A 12,305-nucleotide genomic window follows, 5' to 3' on the forward strand; every position below is an offset into this window, starting at 1 on the left:
ACAAAAAACTTCCTAACTATAAGGATAGTTACACCGTGGAACAGATCACCTAGGAAGGTTGGATGGTTGTAAGAACAGGATAGACAAATACTGTCAGATCTAGGTATCCTTTGTGCTGCCTCAGCATGAGGTGACAGGCTTAGAGGACTTTTTGAGGCCCCTTCCAGGCCTACATTTCTGAGATTCTGTAGTTGTTTCAAGGCATCCTACTCTCTGCTATAATTATAGCGTTGGAGTAAAAAGACTGGAGTTTATTGAGCCCTTCAAATAAACAAGAATCCCATCACTTTAAATCATTTAGCATTTCATTTCACCAACACCATTAATAGCACATCAATCACATACTGAGGATGAAGTAGTATTGGATATTTCAGCTCTCTCTTGATATCCTTACTTCATTGATTCACCAATGAAATGACTTGCCCAGATTACCTCATCAGCTAGGAGCTCGGAAAGGAATTCAGTCCTTCTGCATAACCAGAGCAACCCTGAGAATACTGCGTAGTCAAAACCAGACGGAGACTATCTCTGTCACTTAGATGGATTTTTTCTGTAAAGAAAAATATTTCTTATTGCAATACATAAAAATGACACAGTATCATGCAAATTAAAGTTATCTTGTCAAAGCATGCATTAAGCCATTTCCGATTTCTTGCTTTCTAAAAATACACGGCTGATTTTTCTGGCCCTGATTCAGGAAAGTGCTGAAGCACATGCTTACATCCATGCTTAATCATATAGCACTTAAGCCTGTGACTAATTGCTGATCCCGAAGGATGCTGTTCTAAATTTGGGCTTCTAATTGTGTCAGTTTCACTAATGTAGCATGAAATCTGGACCCTGTTGAAGTCAGTGGGGCCAGGATTTCATCCTTGATATATGTACGCTTAGGTCCTAATTCTGCAAATGTAGCGTCTGCCATGTGGAGCTCCTTGCAGGATCGTGGCCTCAGTGCACTCAGATCTGTGACAGGAGGCGAGAACACAAAAGCTCCAGAAGAGTCCATTCATCTTGGCACCACTACAACCCAGGAGGTATCGTCCAGAAGCTAGGTGTTCAAACTGAGAATTTCAAAGTAGTGTGTGCAATTCAGGCACACTTTTTTCTGCAAAAATGATATAATGTGAATCAGACTCCCCTATTCTACTTTGCAAATCTCAACCTACATGCTCAGTTGTCACTCTTCTAACTAAAGTTAGTTCGTGGAGAATTAGCCATAAGATATGTTTGTGATTTTTAAATGATAGCAGTTCTTGGGCTCACTAGCATTACTTAACCGTCAAATTGGACTTTTAGAATTGTATCTGAATAGCCTGGATGTGATGGACTTAATTCATCCCCATTGTGCTACTTCATTACTTTTATCCTACTGCAATTCACCTTATTCACAATAATGGCCATATTGACGACTAATATTAATAGAGTAAGAAGAATTTAGCCTGTTATTTGAAATCTAACTTATCTTTATTTTGACAGTGTACTGTATACAACCCCCTTTAAAAAAAAATCTTCTAAAAGCTCCCAAATAACTAGCAGCACTACTCCAAAATACGAAGCTACTGCCAGTTAGCCAAACTATTGTTTTTTATGTTCGTTACTTTGCTTACTCAACTGAGTGTATTTTCTTCACAAAATTGAATATTTTAAGTTAAGCCAGTAGGTCCATATTCCATAATGACTTACCAAAGAGGTTAAAATTTGGCCCATAACTTTAAATAAGTGTGTGTGTGTGTGTGTGTACCGCTTTCTACTTTCTCTGCAGGGGGTAAACTGAATTGAGTGATAGAAAGGTAGAGATTTTGCTGTTCAACTTTTATTTTTTGGAACTTTTGATCCTTAAAGAGGTTTAACAACTTTGCTTTTCTAGGGGAAAAAAATATATTAATCACTGTTTGCTTCCAGGCTGTCATTTTGCATGCCAAGAACCGTGTTTAAAAAATAAAATTTTTGGTCTTACTCACAAACCACTAAAAGTAGAAGGATTTTGCGTAATGGAAATTCTGAGGTTATATTAACTATAGTTCTATATAACTGTACCATTTTAAAAACAACGAGTAAGGAAAAATTGCAAAGCCAGATAAGAAAGAGAACGCAAATTGGTTTTCGCTAGCATTTTAGATGTGTCTCGAGTTAAAGAGTATTAATACAGATTCGGGGGAGAGGGGTTGATTGCCTTGAACGAACTTAATTATTTCTTAACTGTTCTGAACATCAAAAAGAAAATGACAATAGGATAGAAAACACATAGTAGCCACATGGTGCCTGTGTGCACACAGAGATATTAGTTTCATATTGATAACTTGACAGATGTAGTGTAAGAATTTGTTTTGGACATGGAGTCTAGTGGCATTCCAGAGAAGACCAAAACCCCAAAGGAAGCTTCCAACCATTGTCTTGCATTGATTGTGCTGGCTTTTTTTTTTTTTTTTAATAAAGCACCTATGCAATTTCTTTTAGGCAGGCAGGTAGCCAAATCATCAATAACTTGTCGTTTTTTCATTACATCCTGCCTTGGTAGAGTGAAAAATGACACTGTGTAAATAGCTTTCTGAGGTTTGAATCGACATTAGAGCATTTATCTTATTCTCAAAGAGGTGGCTTTACCTTGTTTGAACATGTGAAATAACTGGCCTGTCAACTTATTTTAACCCATTTACTGCAAAAGAGAGCTAAAATGAAGAAGTTAACTACTTGATTGGACAGAGAGAGGTCCAAAATCACTGGGTATTCTGTCCTTAAAAGGAATCATTTAAACTGATTATTTCTCAGCAGAACCTGTGCTTCTCTGCATTTTATTCAGAGAAGGATCAAAGCGTGATGTCGCACAAGCTCATGGATATGTGTTCAACACTTTCAATCTAATTTGTGGGTTTGTGGAGTTTCTTTTATAAAACACCTTGGCTGCCTTTTCTACAGGTTTAGCTCAGTTGGCATTTGGAGGTGACTCTGAACCACACATTGTTCTTTTATGCTCTGATGAGCAGCCAAAAATGAGCCACGTAGGCTGATCCATGAGATTCCTGGCATTTGCCAAGGCTGCTCAGAGTTCTGAGGAATAGTAACTTGTCCAAGTCTAGTCCTGCAGCTCCACGTGAGTCATTTGTGACACGGTAGCTGCCTATTCCGAAGGGAAGATACCATGGGCCAAATTCTGCCATCAGTTACAGCCATGCAACTGTACTGAGTCAAATGCAGTATTCAAACCTCTCGTTCCACTTTGCCTTATCGTAATTATGACAATTGAACCATTGCAAAGGATATCAAGAGGCGATGGCTGTAAATAACTGAATATTTGGGTCTGGCATAGGTCTGGGAAAAAATGTTTTGGGTCCACACAAAATGAAAACATTTCCAAATTGTTGTGAACCACAATGTCAACAAAATTGTGTTGATTTGGGGATTTTAAAAACATTTAAAATGTTTTTAAAATAAAATTAGGGAGAAAGCCAAAACAAAATGTTTCAGAAATGTGGAAATAAACTGTTCTGACATTTCCAAATTTCTTTTTTTTTTTTACCAAAACAAATCACCAGAACCAACCCGAATTTGCAAATTGTTTCAGTGGACCTGTATCTGCATTTTTCAGCCAAAGAAAGGTTTTTGCATGAAAAATTTCACTCAGCTCTACAAAAGTCTGAGCTCACTTTGTTAGTGAATTGAATGAGTTCCAAGATTTCCTAACATGAAATCAGGTTTTGCTTCCCAAGCTGACTAAAGATCACTGGTTTATGGAATTACTTTAAGGAGGTTAGAGTCCAGACTCTCCACTGGTGTAAATCAGCATAGCTCCATTGAAGTCAGTGGAGCTATGCTGGTTACATCAGCTAAGAATTTGGCTCTAGATGTATTGTGCTCTTTTTGGTTGACAGTTCCCTCATAACACCCCCAAGGCTCAGGAGATGAGCAGGAATCCACCCTCATTTACAGAAATATAGTATGTTTTATTGGTTTTAAAGATTCAGTTTTAATCCTCAGATTCAATCCATTTGGCTCATCTGAAGCAGCACATGATTATTACTCTGAGCAGAGAATGAGGCAGAAAATGAGGTGGTGGGTGAGACGCGTTTCTCTTTGCTTTAGTCTTCTTTGTTGCAAATATTCAAAAAAAATTTAGCCATTTTGTTCCAGGAATTGATTTAGTGAAGTCTTGAGCACTTCCTAAGAGGTGGCTCAGCATCCTTCACTCTCGATTAATGCTTCAGTTCAGCAAGTTACTAAGAACGTGCCTAACTTTAAATGTGTATTTGCTTCAATACTTTGCAGATTTGGGGCCCAAGGCAATGAGAATTGAAGGTGCTTAGCGCCTCTCGAGAGGAGCTCGCAGAATCAGACACCTAATGACTTGCACTTGGAGGATCATAGAAACATGGAATCCTGTTTTGAAATTATGAGTCTGTCCTATAGTCCACTATAAAACCAACACCAGGTGTTTCATCCACTGGAACCTTAAAGTATTACAATACCAATTTCACTTTCCCCTGTGAAGGGCACCTCCACAATGACGCGAATTTGAAAAGCAGATAAAAATTCACTGCATTAAAAGTCGTTAAGATTTGTGTTTCACTATAGGTAGGGTTTTAAACTTCCTGTGAAACATAGGGTGTGGCACCCTCCTATCCATTATTTAAGCTTGCCGTAGTGCACTTGCTACAATGAAGGTCTCCTTCTACTCTTAAACAAACTAATTTCCCAGTGAAGCCTCTTCCTCAAATGAGTATAACATTATCTGAACTCTTCATTTAGTGCCATTCTCTCCTCCCTCCCCCTTTGTAAAATAGTTGCAGTGGTGACAAAAATGAGCTAGGTCTGTCACTTCATCTCACCTAGCACTAGGAAATGGTTTATCATAATCATCCACAAATTCCATGGAGGATTATGAACACGATCAATTTCTATGAGGGGACTGAGGTCTAGACCTCTTCATATTAAATTGTCACAATGTCAGAAGTCTGATCATCAAAAAGGATATTGCAAAGAAATTGCAATTATATTTATCAGTTTTTTTCATTGACCTTTGAATTCAGTTCTCCATCCCCATGGTAGAATTTCAGAACGTGCTATCAAAATCAATCTGACTGAAAGAGGCTTACTTCATACCCTCCTAATAAGGGCTTGTCTACAGGGGGACATTCAGGAAAGTTAATCCTAACTAACCAAGGGCTGGACTACACTGGGAATTTACCTCAGCATACCTTCGTCACTCAGGGGGGTGAAAAATTCACCCCCCTGAACAACATCATTTAGCTAACCTAACTCCTGATGTAGACAGCGCTAGGTCGACAGAAGAATCCTTCCATTGACCTAGCACTGTCTACACCAGAGATTAGGTTGGCATAGCTATACAAAATTTTTAGTGTAGACCAGCCCACAGAATTAAAGTGGCCTTAATTTTGTTGAGTTTAAATCCTTTCCAGGGGTTTAAAGTGAACTAAACTAAGCTGAATTAAGACCATTATAATTACAAATGAGTGTGTCCACACAAAGATTTAATGCATTTTAACAAATCCGTGTTAAATATCTACCTTTAGCTAATTTGGATTAATTTTTCTGAGTGTCCCCATGTAGCCCCAAATGTTCTCTGCATAGGACAGTGGTTTGTTTTCATTATAACATAACCATCCTACAAACTATAAAATTAATAATTTCCTCTAATTTCCTAACTTTATGGATATTTGAACCTTGTATTATATGGACTTTTTTGATGTAGCATTTAGTGTGTATTCTTTTGTGGTCATTTTTCTATTCTTTAAGGTTTGACATTCTGATCCATATGTAGTTTTCAATATTTTTTATGCAAAAATTGCTACGGTTAGTTGGAAAGTAAGAAAATGCAATAAATATACTTAGCTTTTATGAACGCATACAAGTTCAATGAAAGCTAATGGGAGTTGTGTGCATATATTACTATTTTCTTTGGAAAAATTTTAAGTAAAAGAAAAGACATTCTAAAAATAATTTGAATACATTGTAAAACTGCAGATATGTTGGTTAACTGATACCACATTTATCCATAAAGACCTAGTTGCCTCTTTCTTGTTCATTATATTGAACAGTCATTTTGTGTCATGTCATTGTCATCAATACTGGACTTTAGAAGCATGTCTATTAAAAAGTGCAAAAAATGGATACTTGCCCTACCAAAAATAAAAAAGAAGGAAAAATCAGAAAACTGCTCATTGGAAGCAAAGGTGTTTTCTGCTTTTATTTTTATTTATTATTAATGCTTAAAGGCCCTGTAATAAGCTCAAAACTTAGCTTTCTTTTTAATTAGAGAATTTAGTGTTTCTAAAAAGGGTTGGATTCATAGCCCTGGAGAATGAAGCCCTCATTTTATCCCCAGAAGAGTTATAACACTAGCAATAGCAGTGCAACTTTCACCAACTAGTGCTCCTTGACTGCTCAACTGGAAGGACCATCAGTGAGTGTCATGGAAAAGTTCAATGTCCAGGCCTCTAAAGTCTAGTGAGAACATAAGAACAGTCATACCGGATCAGACCAATGGTCCATCTAGCCCAGTATCCTGTCTTCTGACAGTGGACAGTGGCAGATGCTTCAGAAGGAATGACTAGAATAAGGCAGTTATCGAGTGATCCATCCCCTGTTGTCCAGTTGGAGTTTAGGGACACCCAAAGCATGAGTTCCATCCTTAACCATCTTGGCTAATAGCCATTGATGGACTTTCTGGTTTCCAACTAATGTGTATTTAGGGACAGATTGTAATTATACAATTTACCCTGAGTAACGGGCAGTGCGTGGTTCCACACAAACAAGTCTGAGTCGCAGTTCAGTCTTTGGCGTCACCTTGCTCCATGGAGGAAGTAATCTACCCCAGTCCTTTGCCAGGTGAATGCCAGCTGAATCAAGATTTGCACACTTCCCACTCCTGCCTGTGCATTTTGTATGAGAGGAAGAGTGGCAGCCGCAAGGAAGGTATTTTCCTCTGGATATCCCACCTACTGGAGTAAGCAAGCATCTTCTACCCTCTTATTCCTCTGTGCAAGTGCACAGGGCAAGCCATGATCTTGTCCTTAGTACGATCATTTGTTGACTAGGAGTGGAACTCCTCAGTTCATTTTACAGAGGTCACCTAGCACATTCAGGCGATAATGAATTTGTTAATACCAACCTAAGCCATATTTCAACCAGTGACCCGTAGCTGACAGGCTCCATAGCCCCTTGACCTATGCAGTGCTCTGTATTGTCAGAGATGTTTTAGTATTGAGCGTTTCATGCATGTTATTCTCATGGAATGAGAGGGAAAAGTACTAAAACAACGGTCTCCAACCTTTTTACACACAAGATCACTTTTTGAATTTAAGATCAACCCTGGATCTACCCCGCCCCTTCCCTGAGTCCCCGCCCTGCTCACTCCATTCCTCTGTCCCTCTGTCCCTTGCTTCCCCCCACCCTCACTTACTTTCAGGGGGCTGGGGTGCAGGAGAGGGTGCAGGCTCTAGGCTGGGGCTAAGGGGTTCGGGGTATGGGAGGGGGCTCCAGGCTGAGCCTGGGGCAGGGGGTTAGGGTGCAGGAGTGAGGGGTGCAAGCTCTGGGAAGGAGTTTGGGTGCAGGGATCATACGGTCACACTGCACCTAATCTCATAGAATCCACTGGACATTTGATGGATTTTACTTTTTATTAGTGTCATTTGTGGTTTATAGATCCAAAATCCTTCAAGAACTGTCACAGATCAGGGTAACACTCTCCACTATGGGGTGTGCATTGGCTGAGCCTGGGGCAGGGGGTTGGGGTGCAGGAGTGAGGGGTGCAAGCTCTGGGAGGGAGTTTGGGTGCAGGAGGGGGCTCCAGGGTGGGGCAGAGTGTTGAGGTGAGGGGTGTGGGTTCTGGGAGGGAGTTTGGTGCAGGAGGAGGCTCCGGGCTTGGGCAGGGGATTGGGGTGCAAGAGGGGGTGAGAGGTCTGGGAGGGAGTTTGGGTGCAGGAGGAGGTGTGAGGTGCAGGCTCTGGGCTGGGAGGCGCTTACCACAGGGGGCTCCCAGCCGGCGGTGCAGCTGGTCTCAGACAGCCTGCCTGTCTGCCGTGGCCCCACGCCACTCCCGGAAATGGCTGGCTGCTGGCACGTCTCTGCAGCCCCTGGTGGGAGGGGGGCAACGGGTCTCCATGCGCTGCCCGTGCCCGCAAGCACTGCCCCCACAGCTACCACTGGCCAATTCTGGGGGTGGAGGCAGCGCGTGGAGCCACCTCCGCCCCCCAGGGGTCACAGAGATGTGCCAGCAGCCAGCCACTTCCGGGAGCGGCATGGGGCCAGGGCGGGCAGACAGACTGCCAGAGGCCCGCTGTGCCACCGGACTTTTAGCGTCCCGGAGATTGCGATTGACTGGCAGAGGCTTCAGGTTGGTGACCACTGTACTAAAATATTTGCTCATTATGCAAGTGTTGAGCATTCTGTCCTCCTCGTCATCATTGTGTGTGTGTCTCACACACACACACACACACACACAATGCTAGTTAAGTCTGCCTAGTCAAAGTAATGACTAACCTTCCAGCAGCAGTTTCACCTAAAGAACCCAAAGCTGTCAACAGACTTCTTAACCTTGGGCTCAGTTGTGACTTTTCTCAGGTGGCGTTTGGTGGGTCACAAGGGGGTGGAGGGCAGAGGGAGGAACTGGTGCCTACAGACAGCATTGCCTCTGACAGGCAGCATGCCTCCTGGAGGCAGTGAGAGGCATTATGTGCTTACACCTTCCTAAGAAATAGTGTCATTTGCTCTGGGCTTTTAAACAGCTGTTGCTTTTCATACTGGAGATGGCTACATTTCAGTGACTATTAAAGTTATCCCAGTGTACTGTACATAAGGCTAAATTATTACTTTCACCCTGTGAGTGCATTATAGCGAAAGATAGAGCTATTCCCTGCAGTGAAACTACACAGGAGACTGATGTAATCTGTCTCCAAGTAGCAGGGAACTTTTCTTAGGGGAGGGCCTAACACCCCCTCCCCCCAATCCCGCACACACCCCTCCCCCAAATTTTCAAATATGCTAAAATGCTAGATTCCTAAATGCAAGAGTAGATTCATTCATTCACACACACACAGTATTCCCCTAATCCAAAGAAACTGATTTCAGTAACTTTTATGCATTTTAAAGGAAAACATTATTTATTATCAAGTATTTCTTTTCTACGATCTTTCCATAATTTAAAAAAGAACAAGATATTGATTCTACATTCAAGACTAAGCTTTAAGAAATTTGTGTAATGAATTTAAAATCTGAGGAAATAAGTATATGTCTGGGGGGAGGGGGAGAAAAGGATTTCTAAAGTAACTTTTCTCAGATATTCTAGCATGTTCTCATAGTATTTTTGATGAGTAATTAAATATTATGTTTATGTAGTTTAAAATGTGTCTTTGGGACTTTAAAATCCATGTTAATGTCAATTATAAGTGAAGTGGGTAATCTATCTTTGTACCATGGACATTTTTCATTGAAACTAACAAAAAAAAGAATGTCTTGTATTTGAAAGACTATGCCTTTGGGCTTCTGTTCAGATGGTATCAGCTGGAACAATAAGCTGAGAATGCATTTACTGCTTCTTTTCTAATCTCATGAATGGTTCCAAAAATGGTTTGTGTCAGCAGCTGATTCACATAGAAAATCTGTATGAATGTACATATTTTTCCACTTTAGAAAATAAGTTGCTTTTTTACAAGAATGTGAAGAGTTTTAGTTTAATGCTTCTGTCCTTCAACACACCCAAGTGCCTAATGTAAATAGAGAGGACTAGAGCTTGTCATTCCAGCTGGTAGAACTGTTAGAGCAGGAGGCTGGAAGTCACAATTTTTGGGGTCTCTTTAGCACTTCCACTGAATCTGAGTCACCTTGGGAAAGCCACTGTGACTGGTTACAATTACTCTTTGTAAGAATGGGCTTCCTGATACCTAAAGTACCCCCACTGGACTTCAGATAGGCTGAATGAATTAGTTTTTATAAAGCACCTTGAGACACTTGTGTGGAATTCACTTCACCTGTATAAATCCTGAGTTTATTGGGCTTATATAGTAACAGAATGATATGTGTGAGCCCTTCTCCCCAAGCCATGGCCTGTCCGCTGCTCCTGCTAAAAGCTAGAGTAGCAACTGTAGCTCCTCCTCCCCACTTAAAATGTGTTTTGGGGTGACTAGGGTATCTGTGGAACTGATGGGGTTGAAAAGAGGTTGGGCAGGGCAGCTGAGAGACAAACAGAGGAAGTTAATACGACCCCAAGCTGTATTTACTTCTGCTGGTGTGGCTGCTCAGCACTGTGGAATTTCCACTGGGGGATGGGGATGGATCATTCCTGGGGCAGATGCAGATGGCAATTGGCAGATACAGAGATTCTGAGGGGGTTACACTGCTGGTGGGAAAAATCTTGGAGCTCTAGAGATGGTGTAGTGTCACAGGGTCTCTGGTGGGTGGCTGAGTCTCTGGGGTGTGTGTGAATTTGTGCAGTTTGTACCTCTCGTGGATCCTCTGTGATCTGTGTGATCCTCTGGAACTCTGTGGCTTCTGGCCTGGTAGCTGAGCATTTGACTTCGCTGTAGGGAAAATGCTTCCCTCGCAATGGAAAAATAAGGCGAAGGACTTTTTTAAAGTATTTTGTAAAATTAGACCAATTCCCTGATGCATCTGAGTGTCAATGAGGGGTGTCTTTCACCCTGAACCAAGGGCATTTTTAGTGGGGAGGGGAATCTAAATTTGAAATTTTATTTTGACTAATATTAGTTTTCTCAGCAAAACGAGAAATATCATGCTTTATGGGGGAAGCTGCATTTGGCAACATATTGAGGAAGAGTGTTTTGTACAGTTTGTACTTGTGAATTACAATCACCTGGAACATCGATTCAGTTATGTAGGTGGTAAATTGGTTAGAAAACTCTGAGGTAAACGGAACCCTGCATGATTCAGTGGAGCTGGTTTTGGGAGTGCTCCGAGACCACAGAAGGAAGCCAAAGTTAAAATAAAATGAAACTTCCAGGAGGTCTTTCTAATTAACAGTCACATAGGGCTGCATTTACCCGATTGTATTTTAAAACATAGGCAATCAGACTTTTTTAATATAATCAGTTCATAGCTAATTCCTGATACTTATCTCCTACAGAACACAAAATGGACTTCCTTCAATGAAGTGAATTGCGATTTAGGAACTTATTTCCACTTTAATTATACTATTGTCAGTAGAGATAGTATAGTTAAGACTAAGGAAGATATAAGCTATAATTTTTCGAGATTACTGTTAAGAAGAATTGCAAATATTATTCTAAAAGGAAAAGAAAACATTTTTACTGAGAGGGATAAATCAGTATAGCATCATAGACAAACTACGTCAATTTACACCTGCTAAGAATCTGGCCTCTTATGTTTTTTTACAATGAAAATAACAAATGGTTAAGCCACTATTACAGAATATTTTAGCATGGTTTGTAACTTGAACCTGAGAAAAGTTACATGTGAATACTCCCAATGATTACTCCCTGATTTCATGTGTGTTTTTCGGTTATTGGGAATACAAAAAGCTCTTCGTTATCATCATCTCCTTAGAATTATGGAAAGGCCTTTGTCATTCTGGAATATTGAAATTTTCCAGAAAATGCAACTCTTTAGCAAAATGTCCTGCCAACTGATTTAATTAGTCATTATAGCGAATTGCTTGGGTGATTTCACAGCTCTTTCCAGATTGGTTGCCCATCAGGGTCTGAGATTCTACAGTACAAAAAATAACTGTCACCTGGGAAGGAGATGATAAGAGGTGATCAGTTAAACTTTGGATTTTTCACATGATGGTTGGTTTGTCTTCTGTTTACAAAATAGCAGATATCCATTTCACTGTGAACAACTATTCCCTAAGGCAGTGTTTCCCAAACTCGGGACGCCGCTTGTGCAGGGAAAGCCCCTGGCGGACTGGTTTGTTTACCTGCCCCGTCTGCAGGTCTGGCTGATCGCGGCTCCCAGTGGCTGCGGTTCACTGCTTCAGGCCAATGGGAGCTGCTGAAGTGGCGGCCAGTACATCCCTCGGCCCACGCCGCTTCCAGAAGTTCCCATTGGCCTGGAGCAGCGAACTGCAGCTAGTGGGAGCCGCGGTCGGCCGAACCTGCGGACACAGCAGGTAAACAAACCGACCCGGCCCGCCAGGGGCTTTCCCTGCACAAGTGGCATCCCAAGTTTGGGAAACACTGCCCTAAGAGAAAAGCACATACTTTCTTTGCATCTATCAGACTCAGGTGAGAAGTGAAATCCTGACCTCACTGAAGTCAATGGCTGTTTTTCTGTTGACCTCAATAGGGTCAGCAGTTTACCTGATTTTTTTTTTT

The 12,305-nt window shown here is 41.3% G+C and overlaps 1 protein-coding gene and 1 long non-coding RNA gene across 4 annotated transcripts in view; one reads left to right on the top strand and one right to left on the bottom strand.

Annotated features, from left to right (window-relative positions):
* The window catches only part of CNTN4 (contactin 4), a 669,413-nt gene that overhangs the window by 575,031 nt on the left and 82,077 nt on the right, over positions 1 to 12,305 (top strand). The window lies entirely within an intron of this gene.
* LOC123374498 overlaps positions 380 to 12,305 on the bottom strand; it is a 71,119-nt gene continuing 59,193 nt past the window's right edge. For both annotated transcript variants that reach the window (XR_006581126.1, XR_006581125.1), the window contains one exon: positions 380 to 550. This is a non-coding gene — a long non-coding RNA (uncharacterized LOC123374498). The remainder of the gene's footprint in view (positions 551 to 12,305) is intronic.

This window comes from Mauremys mutica, chromosome 7 (genome assembly GCF_020497125.1).
Source record: "Mauremys mutica isolate MM-2020 ecotype Southern chromosome 7, ASM2049712v1, whole genome shotgun sequence".
Classification (NCBI taxonomy): domain Eukaryota; kingdom Metazoa; phylum Chordata; order Testudines; family Geoemydidae; genus Mauremys; species Mauremys mutica.